The sequence below is a fragment of the Miniopterus schreibersii genome (genome assembly GCF_964146895.1).
Source record: "Miniopterus schreibersii genome assembly, chromosome: 1".
Taxonomy (NCBI): Eukaryota; Metazoa; Chordata; class Mammalia; order Chiroptera; family Miniopteridae; genus Miniopterus; species Miniopterus schreibersii.
The window spans coordinates 25,114,707-25,125,058 of NC_138101.1; positions in this window are offsets into that span (position 1 = coordinate 25,114,707).

Sequence of the window (10,352 nt, forward strand, 5' to 3'; positions counted from 1 at the left end):
AAACATTTTTAGGTGCTATCAGTACAACTTTTATATAAGCTACTCCGTGTGCCCAGTACAGGACCCACAGTGGTTACTTCCACTGTTACTGGCATCTATTGTTCTCAAGGTTCTAAGGACCTTGATGACTTGTCAAAGCACATCAAGGTCCTTAAAAACGGCTATTTTCTTTAGTTCCCAGTTTCTATCTTTAGGATTTCATTGCAGAGAAAAAAATTTGAGTTGCTGGTCAGTGACAACCTAAATATTACCAGTAAAGCAAAGTTAAAAATAAATTGCAGCCTATGTCAAAGAATAAAAGACTAAGGTTGTAAAGCAAACAAAAGTTGATTTGGGGTCTTTAAGGATTCGGATCTGGGAGTCACAGATTCAGGAGTAACCTGAAGTGTGCTCCAGAGAAGACAAAGGCAGCTGGAGCTTACAAAGGCACGAGCCACGGTTGTGCTGAAATGTCTCCAACGGCTGACACAGCTTTCTGACTAGTCTAAAGAGGGCTGGGTTGGTTCGGGCAGGTGTTGGCATGAAAACAGGGCAGTAAGATTTAGATCGTAGTCTTGCAGGTAGAACAACAACAAAAAAGTTCAAAATCTCAAGTCTTATCCCAGCGTGGCCCTAAGTAAGCCTGACTTCCCCCGTGGTCTCCCAAATCCACCTTAGGTTGGGCTCTTCGACATCAGTGACTTCATTGTTTATGTTCACATATGTTTACAAGGGGGAATATTGTTAAGTCATTGAAAATGGGACGTTGGAAATAAATTCCATGACATGAACTAAGTACATTTTATAATATTAAGGACATTTTGTAAAAGAATGTGAACATTTTGTCTGTTACATATATAGAAATGAAATTGAAAGGAAAAGCACCAAAATCTTAATTACAGTTTTTCTGTGTAATGATATGATTGCCTTTACCCCCCACATTTTGTTATTTTTTCTTTGCTTTTATGAGTTCTAATATAAACATGTTTTACTTTTATAAAAACTGAGTTGCTGTGAGAACCCATTTGATATGAGTTTATTAACTTGAAATCAAACTAATCAATATGGTTGTATGATCCTCTAGTTTTCCAGCAGCTCCCATAAGGACAAGAAGGAAATTGGGAAGCCAGGAGTTTGTATTGATCTACAGCTGTATGCAGCTCAGCAAAGCAAGTCAGCAGAAGGGAAAGGCCTGAGGGAGTTGAGAATGTGAGACACCATGATATCTGGCCTTGAAAGAAACAAGAGTGAAATGTCTTGGGATGGGAAAATAATACTGAAAGAAAAGGAGAGAATTGAGAAACTGAGAATGCTAATGATTTTTTCTTTTGAGATGGAACAGCAAAGACCAGAGTGTGGCTGTGGTAGTAGGATTCTCAATGGAGGAGGAATCAAGGCTGCTGGAGTCATCAGGGATTCAGAGGACGGAGTGCCAGACACACTATCCACATGGGTATGCAGGTCCTCTGAGAAAAGAGCAGCACAGCCCTGGCTGGGTGGCTCAGTTGATTGGAGCGTCACCCCCATATACCAAGGTTGTGGGTTCAATCCCCAGTCAGGGCACATACAAGAATAAACTGAGTGCATGAACGAGTGGAGCAGCAAATTGATGTTTCACTCTCTCTTCCTCCCTCTGTCTCAATTCAATAAATTAATATAAAAAAGAGTAGGATGCAATAGAGTCCTAAGTCCTCAGTGGATGCAAAGGGGTCCCCTGGAGGAGGGAGTGGCAAGAAGGAAAGGGTAGGCACGACCTGAGCAACATTCAGAAAGTGATGGTGGGGAAAGATGAGAATGGTGGCACTGCCTCCAAGTTTGAAGTTCTCAGAATGTTTCTCTTTTTAACTTAAAAAACCCCACAAACTCTTAGACTTTTAACATTTTTAATTATCATCACTCCTTAAAAAATGTGTTCAGATGTAACCAATTTTCCTGTGGTACCTTTATGATTACTTAGCTTCTGAAGGGTGAGAGGTTATAGTATCGTTAATTTACTTCCCTGCTATCATTACAGTGATTAATGACTGGTTGTACGGAGAAGTGTGCTTTCAATTTTTTTTCTCATTAAAATTGTGCAAGGAATGTTGACAGTGCCAATTGTACCTTAATAGGCATTTCAGGTTCAAGAATATTTGAGAACCATTCTGTGGATGGTTGCCCCAGTGAATAGATTTCAAATTATGTGAAACTGGTTTTATGTTAAAAGTGCAAGAGTTTGCCCTTAAAAATGCATTAATTTTATTAAATCGTTTAGTTCCTTTTGGACAGAGTTGGCTGACCTCTTCGGAAAGGACAGAAGACAAGACTGCACTCACTGCCTACTCTACATACTGGGCTAGTTAGTGCAAAGCAGTTCTCTAAGGCGATGGTAATCTACCCATCCCCAGGTGGGTACATGGGGGCAGGGGCTTCAGTGAACTCAGATGAGCACAGAGGTAGTTATGGCTCGAAGGACAGCGTCAAGGAAGGGACAATACTACTAGAGTTCTCACCAACATATTCTCAAGGTAAAAGCTATCTGCCCAAGATACCTTCCTAACATGTCTAGCCCCTCAGTGCTCCTTCCTGTGGCATCTTAGTCCAACAGAGGAACTTGAACTTCTTACAGGTGGATCAAGGCTTCAAAAGTCAGGAGGCAGAAGCAGCCAGTCCTCGCGAAGGCTGGGCTCAGAACTGGCACAGTGCCATTTCCTTCACATTATATTGGTCAAACTAGTCACAAGGAGCCCAGATTCAAGACGGGGCGTAGCACATGGATACAGACAGGGAAGGAGCTGTTGACAGCAGCCGTATTTTCTGGTACATCCTATACAAGGGGCAGGGTGGGGGAGTGTCTCCAGGGGGTATGAATAATAGTCATTCTTAGCAAATTGAGGAAGAAGTAAAAAATTACTTGGATAAACAGGCGGCATGATAGAAACAAGTATTAACTTTTTGGTGAGCATATAAAAATGATTATATATTGAAGTCGTAGACCCTAGTATTTCAGAATATGACTATATTTGGAGAAAGGGCCTTTAGAGATAATTCAGGCAAGATGAGGTCATATGGGTGGGCACTGATCCAATATGACTGGTGTCCTTATAAGAGGAGGAGATTGGGGCACAGAAAACACAGACCAAGGAAAGAACATGTGAGGACACAGGGAGAAGGCAGCTACCTGCACACCAATGCAAGGTCTCAGAAGAAACCGAACTTGCTGTCACCTTGATCTTGGACTTCTAGCCTCCAGAATGGTGAGAAAATAAATTTCTGCTTTTTAAGACACCCAGTCTGTGGAACTTTGTGATGGCAGCCCTAGAAAATTAATATAATCAGTATCCTCAAGACACTTAATTCCACTGAAGGTGTAGACAAATAAACAGGAATTTCTAATACCTGCAAAAGTGGTAGACAGACACAGGGTTCCATGGGAGCATATAAAAAGGGTATGGTACTCTCTTAGTTCATATTTTTCATTATCAGTCTCGTTGCTTTTTCTGATGGTAAAATGAGACATTCAATATAAAACACTGAAATATAATTGGTGCCCAATATATGTGTTTTAGATACTTCCTTCACGCCTATTGTATACATATATAATGTTTTTTTTTCTCCTTCTACCCATGGAAGGAAAAAAAGTGGAAAGCCAGAGTGGAAAAGTTTGAAAAGAACTCCAAGGGCCCATACCTATTGGCCATACCCTGGGGCCCATACTCTGGGGCTGGTGGAGCCTGGTATCGGTGGCTTTAGGTCACTTTGGAGAAAAACCTTTCATAACCAAACGGCTGCTAGTTCTGTAGTTCTGAGAAGCTATGCACATGATTCAGGATGCTTCTGATGATAGTTGGAAAAGATTCTGGATTAGTTCACTGTGCTCAAATTAAAAGGAGCCATCTCTAGATTAAACTATGAGAGCAAAGATTAGTAAATAGGATCTCTCATTATTTTCATATAATCACCTATGAACATATAATGTTTAAGCAAATACTTATGGCTATGGGAGGGTTTTATATAATCAAAGTTTCTAAATAATGAAAAACTTATTGAAAAGTTTGTGCTGAAGGGAACTTAACTCGGCAAATCTCCCTGGAAATGGTATTTCTAATAGCAATAGGTAAACATGAATGTATATCATTCATCAAGGAGTTGTTTCTGTTTCTGATTTACTGTTTTAATTAAGCATTATTTCTTAATATCACTCATGACTCAGGGCAGATAAATAGGGTTTAGGTTTTTGTAAGCAAAATATTACACCAGGCTCTATGATTACTTGCAGAGAGACAAGCCCAGAGTCATACCCAAATATACATACATAAAATAAGTGCTATTGTAGTCAGTGTTTACAAAGATAATGCTAGGAATAAAAATATCTTTGCATATTCTATATATTTTTTGGACTCACTCCATCCAGTCTCTGTGCATGAATAAAGAATATCAAACATAGAAAACTAAACAGCATTTTGGGGCCTCTACAAACAATCTTGAGAATCCAAGAAATTTGAAAGGATTCTATAAAAGTTCCTTCAATACACTTGACACTAGAACAACCTTGCTGTGCCCGTACCTGCTTCTCTCACTGGTCTGTCAATGACTGCTCCAGGGAAGTTCAGAATGCCCATTTATCTACAAGGAACGTACTTTCTATTAAATAAGAATGAATTCCCTAGTTCCCGCATTTTAAGAGGCAGTACTGGCTGTAATGCCTATTTAGGTAGTGATCTCACTGTAGTGCTTTCATGCAGTGGCTGAAGTGGTGCGGACTTTTCACTCTGACTGCTCTTCCTCTGCCCCAGCCCAGGTTTTCACCTCTCAGAAATATTTCACATGATCCTCGCACAAGCTGCTTTCATTCTAGCGTGGCTCGTCCCTCAGTAACACAATATACAGCATCAAATAGTCTCAGGTTTGCTGGTGGGACAGATAAAAACCCATGTTCTCAATTCATCCCCAGAGTCTGGGATTTATACTTTAGTTATTAAGTCTCCTCTCCAAATTACAGTTCCAAGTCCCACTTTTTGCATATGTTGTTTTGAGTGGTGATACCTCTACAGAGACAGTTTAGGTACTTGGTGTTCTGCATGTGAGCACTACAGACAGTACAATGGTTGTCTCAAACAGCATAAAGAAAACACTTATTTAACCTTTCTATATTATGATAACCTAATTTGCACTCCCGAGGTTTGGTGATACCAAATTAAGGAAGTGGTCATTAGTTTACTAATACCTTGGGAGTTCTTGATTGCAAAAAACAGAATTTGACTCTGGTTACTATAAAAAGAAAATAATATCTATAAAAAGGATGTAGGATAGATCACACAATCAACCTTAAGGTAGGAGGACCAAGCTTGGGTAAAGGGCATAATGGAAGAGACCAGAGAACATAGGCCTTGTCAGAGAGAAAGTCTAGTTTAGCAGGTATAGCCTCAACTACATAGCATTCTATTATTTGAATCTCCTCTTGTTTCCTTGAGTATTTCTAAGTGCTCTTTTGTTATATATATTTTTTTCTCAAAATATATATTTGGTCACCAACATCATGGATTCTCTGGGGCATAGACTGATTGGCTTTTTAAAATAATATTTTAAAACCCTATGATACTATGATTTAAAATGATAGATACATATTTGGTCTTAGTCTCCATTTCTGGCCCAGAGCTCCTAAAGTCTTTGGCACTTTTTAAGTGTTGAGAGAGCAATAATGATGTCTTTCGTCATGTTAATGAGGTGACCTTTGGAACTCACCTAAGAATCCCGGTTGTTTGGAGAACCAACCATGTGATTAGAAGGTTGGAGCTTTCAGTCCCACTTCTCCCCTCCATCTCCAGGGGGAGAGGGGCTGGAGAGTGAAGCAGCTGCCAAATGGCCAAGGATTTAATCAGTCATGCCCGTGCAATAAAGCTTCCACACAGACCCAGGAAGAGGTGCAGAGGGCTTCCCGGTTGGTGAACACATGGGGAGGGCACGGAAGCTCTGGGCCCTTTCCCCATGCTTTACCCTATACATCTCTTCCACCTGAATGCTTATCTGTATCATTTATCATGTCCTTTTTTAAAATGTTTTTACTGATTTTTTAGAGAGAGGAAGAGAGAGGGATAGAGAGATAGAAACATCAATGAGACACATCATTGATCTGCTGTCTCCTGCATGCCCCCTACCGGGGACCAAGCCCACAACCTGGGCATGTGCCCTGACCAGGAATTGAACCAGTGACCTCTCAGTTCCTGGGTCGCTGCTCAACCACTGAGAAATACCAGCTGGGTATTTTATCATGTCCTTTTAAAATAAACTGGTAATTCAGTAAGTAAAGTGTTTCTCTGAGTTCTGCGAGCTACTCTAGCAAATTAAGGAACCCAAAGAGGGGTTGTGGGAACCTCCAATTTATAGCCAGTCTGCCAAGTTCAGAAGGACAGTTAACAACTTGGGTTTGGGAGTGGTGTCTGAAGTGGGCTGGTTGGGGGTAGGTGAACAGTCTTGTAGGACTGTTAACCTGTGGAATCTGGTGCTATCGCTGGGTAGACTGTGTCTGAACTGAGTTAATTCTTGCGCAGCCTGCTGGTATCCACGAATTGCTTGCTGGTATGGGAACCTTTCCCTCCTTCCCTCCATCCACACGTGGAAATTTGGGTCCCAGAACACCCATTTAAGATCATCTTAGACTTCTCAAAAATGAAAACTGATTTTCAAAGCTATAGATCTTTGTTCGTGTCACTGAGAAACAGAATAGATCCTAAAGTGTTCTAAAAAAAAAAGAGAAAGCAAAACAGAAGATTGTCAATGTGATTTTAGTTGGCATTCTTCACTGGGAATCAGAGGAGAGTAGAAAAGCATCTGTCATCAAATGTTGTAAAGGCCAATGCCCTAGTTAAACTGTTGTGAACTGGGGCACTTGAGTCTGAGTAATTCAGGACTTTTATTTTCAGCACATGTGCCCAATCATTCCTGTAGAAATGAAGGCCACCTCTTGACTCTAAATGTGCCATTTACCCTTAACACGTAATCTGTAACTTTCATCCAACCAGTAAAGACAGAAAACTAGAAAAATGTTACATTCTCAGATAACAGAATTAGAAAGTTTGAGCAAAAGGGAAAGTGAAAAAGTTTGCCAGGATCTATTAAACCAAAAAGACATAGTATTTCTAGTTGTATACCCTAAGTGTGCTTCCTTTCGCTTTATCTTCTGTTCTGTAACACACCCTACTGAGCATAAATAAATGTCACCATTTATTTAAAAAGAAAAATACCTCCAATTCACACAAATCCAAATAATGCACACACTACTGGGAATGGGGGAAGTGGCCTATATTTTGTGAGATTTTTCTATCCTAATGCTAACTAGATCTGATAATGCATAGTTTATTTGAACAAGAGTTCAGAAAGGTAACCAGGAGTGATGCAAGTGTCACGTTAGTCCCCTTAGTAATTCTTGATTCTTCTGCTGTTTTCTTATTGTATTCTTTTTCCCTGGCAGGTAAAGCTTTTGGCTCTGTCTAGTATTGGCCAAGGTCAAGGGGAAAGGATAAATCTGAGTAGAATAAATAGTAGACACGTTGATAGCCATGAAGATGTAATGAGATTTTTTGCTCAGTAATAGGCAGTGCTATGTTGTGTTTTTGGACTCTGGATTCAAGCTTCTTGGATTCAAATCCTTGTTATTGGCTGAATAACGCTGGGCCTCATCTCTAAAATAGAGGTGATGATACTAGCACTTCATAGAATTATTGTGAAGTTTAAATGAGTAAATAATATAAAGCATCTAGGTCAATTCACAGTAAGTCCTCAGTAAATATCAAAGTTATAAAAATTTAATACATGAATTTTCTCATGTTATAAGTCTTCCAAAATATTTTCATAGTTCCCTAGTATTCAGCCATAGATGAAAAATAATTGATTTTAACTCACTGCCTATTATAATAAATTTTTATATTGTTTCCAATTTTTCAGTTCATATTTTCTTATGTTTTCAGATTAACCTTAAAATCACTGCCAACATTTAAGGAAAAATACTCCTAGAATTTTAATTGGAATTATATTAAACCTATATATTCATTTTAGGGATAGTCTTTTACAAAATACACTTTTCTCATCCTGGGGTATAGCATATATTGTAGTATTAAAAAGTGCCTCTAATATTTTATAATTATTTTCATAGATATCATCAATATTTATTTCTACATTAATTCTTAGATAAGTCATAATTCTACCATTAGGAAGTTTTAAAAAGAACTTATTCTTATTTATTACTGTTAGGAAATATTTAGTATTTCATGTAGTGGCTGTTTGTTTATACTGATGTTATAATTTTTACAGTAAAAAAAAAAATCAAACCTTTTTCATGTGTGATCTTTTTCTGCATAGAGAAGTCTCAACATACAACCCGAATTTAGAGCAATTTTTACCTATAACTTTTTTTTTAGTAAAAGCACTTTCTAAAAGGTAAAAGTTTAAGTCCATGGCAGACATATACCTCTAAGAAATAAGGTGATGTTTCAGAGACTCATGACCATCAACTAGATTCTTGCTTCATCTTCTTTAAACTAGGAGTCGGTACGACTGTCTCGGCAAGTAGAAAGCCAGAGCTTAAAAGACAACTCGCTGCTTCATTAACAGGCCCATTAATGGATTATAACCTACACAAATCTAACATTTATTACTGTTTTAGCTTCTTTTCTACTTGTTCCTACCTTAGCATTCTTCTCATAATTCTGTAATTGCCTTAATTTTTATTTACTTGTTTACTGTCTGTCTCCCCGCCCCATTCCTAATGTAGTTTTTATTCGGGCTGCAGCCTTGGTTGGCTTGTTTACTACAATGATAGATACCCAATCACAACTTCATTCATTTACTCATTCTATTCTTTGTCAGGAACTGTTGTATACAAACAAGGTCTCTGGCCTCAAAGTGTCTAGAGATAGAAAGCAAAAAAGTAAGTAAATAACATAATTTCAGGTAATTATGGTTGAATATGGGATACATTTTGATTATAGAGTCAATAGGGCTTTTTGATGGATTAGATGTTGGGTGAGAAATTAAAAGTGAGATGAAGACAGACTGTTCATTTTGAGACTGAGCAATTTGGTAATCTGTGGTTCCTGCTATAAAGACAAGGAAGTCTGGAGGAAGAACAGGATGGGAGTTAAGGGTTTGGCTTCAGATATACTATGTGTGAGAATATTATATTAAAAATCAAATGAAAAGTATTAAGTATATGTTGAATATATATGTTAAAAGCTCAGGGGAGAGTGTTAGATGGGAGATGGGAATTTGGGAGTCATTAGATTTTTTTTTTATATCTTTGTTGATTTCAGAGAGGAAGGAAGAGGGAGAGAGAGATAGAAACATCAATGATGAGAGAGTCATTGATCGGCTGCTTCCTGCATGCCCCCAACTGGGGATCGAGCCCGCAACCCGGCATGTGCCCTGACCAGGAATGGAACCATGATCTCCTGGATCCTAGGCCAATGCTCAACCATTGAGCCACGCTGGGCCAGGCAGGAGTCATTAGATTTTAAAGCTATGCAATGAAATGAGATTATCTGGCAAGTGACTGACTAGAGATCAAGAAGAGATTTGATGTTGAGAAGAAGAAAGGCCAGCCAAAGAGACTGAGAAGAAGCCACCAGTGAGGCAGGGGAAAAAACCCATAAGAATAAAAAAACCCAGCATGTGTACTACTCCAGAAGCCTAGTGGAGTAAGTGCTTCAACACGGGGGCTGGAGGAGATTAGTGGTAACCAAAGACCTGTGAGTTTGAGTACAATGATGACTAAGAATTGACCACTGGATGTAGACCATTGTGGGAGCTGATTTAACCAAGATGGTCTTGGTGAATACAATGATTAAATCTGGACTGGAATGTAAGAAAAAGAATGGGTAGTGATAAATCAGAGGTGGAAACAATAGACAACTCTTTCAATAATTTTTGCAACAGAAAAATGGGCCATAACTGCAGAGTGATGTTGAATCAAAGGGTTTTTAAGATAGAAGATACTGAAACATGTTTATATGCCGATATGAATAATAGGCCAAAAGGAACACAATGGCTATGCAAGGGGCAGGACTGACTTTGGAGAGGAGAGGAGACGGGGACAAGAAGGAATGCAAAGTATATATGTGTGTGCATGTGTATATATTATAAAGATGCATGTAGATTGGTAGATCTGGTGGTGGGAATATAAAACATTTTTCTTCGAGATGTTCTATTTTTCAATGAAATAAAAAGAAAATTCATCAACTAACAGTAAGAAATGAGAAAGGAACATTAGAGATTTGAGGAGTGAAGAAATGGTGTAGCATAATCATCTCAAAACACGTGAAAGCAAATTTAGTTGATAATGTAGTAAGATTCAAAAGGCAGTACCAAAGCCCTGGCTGGGTAGCTCAGTTGGTTAGAGC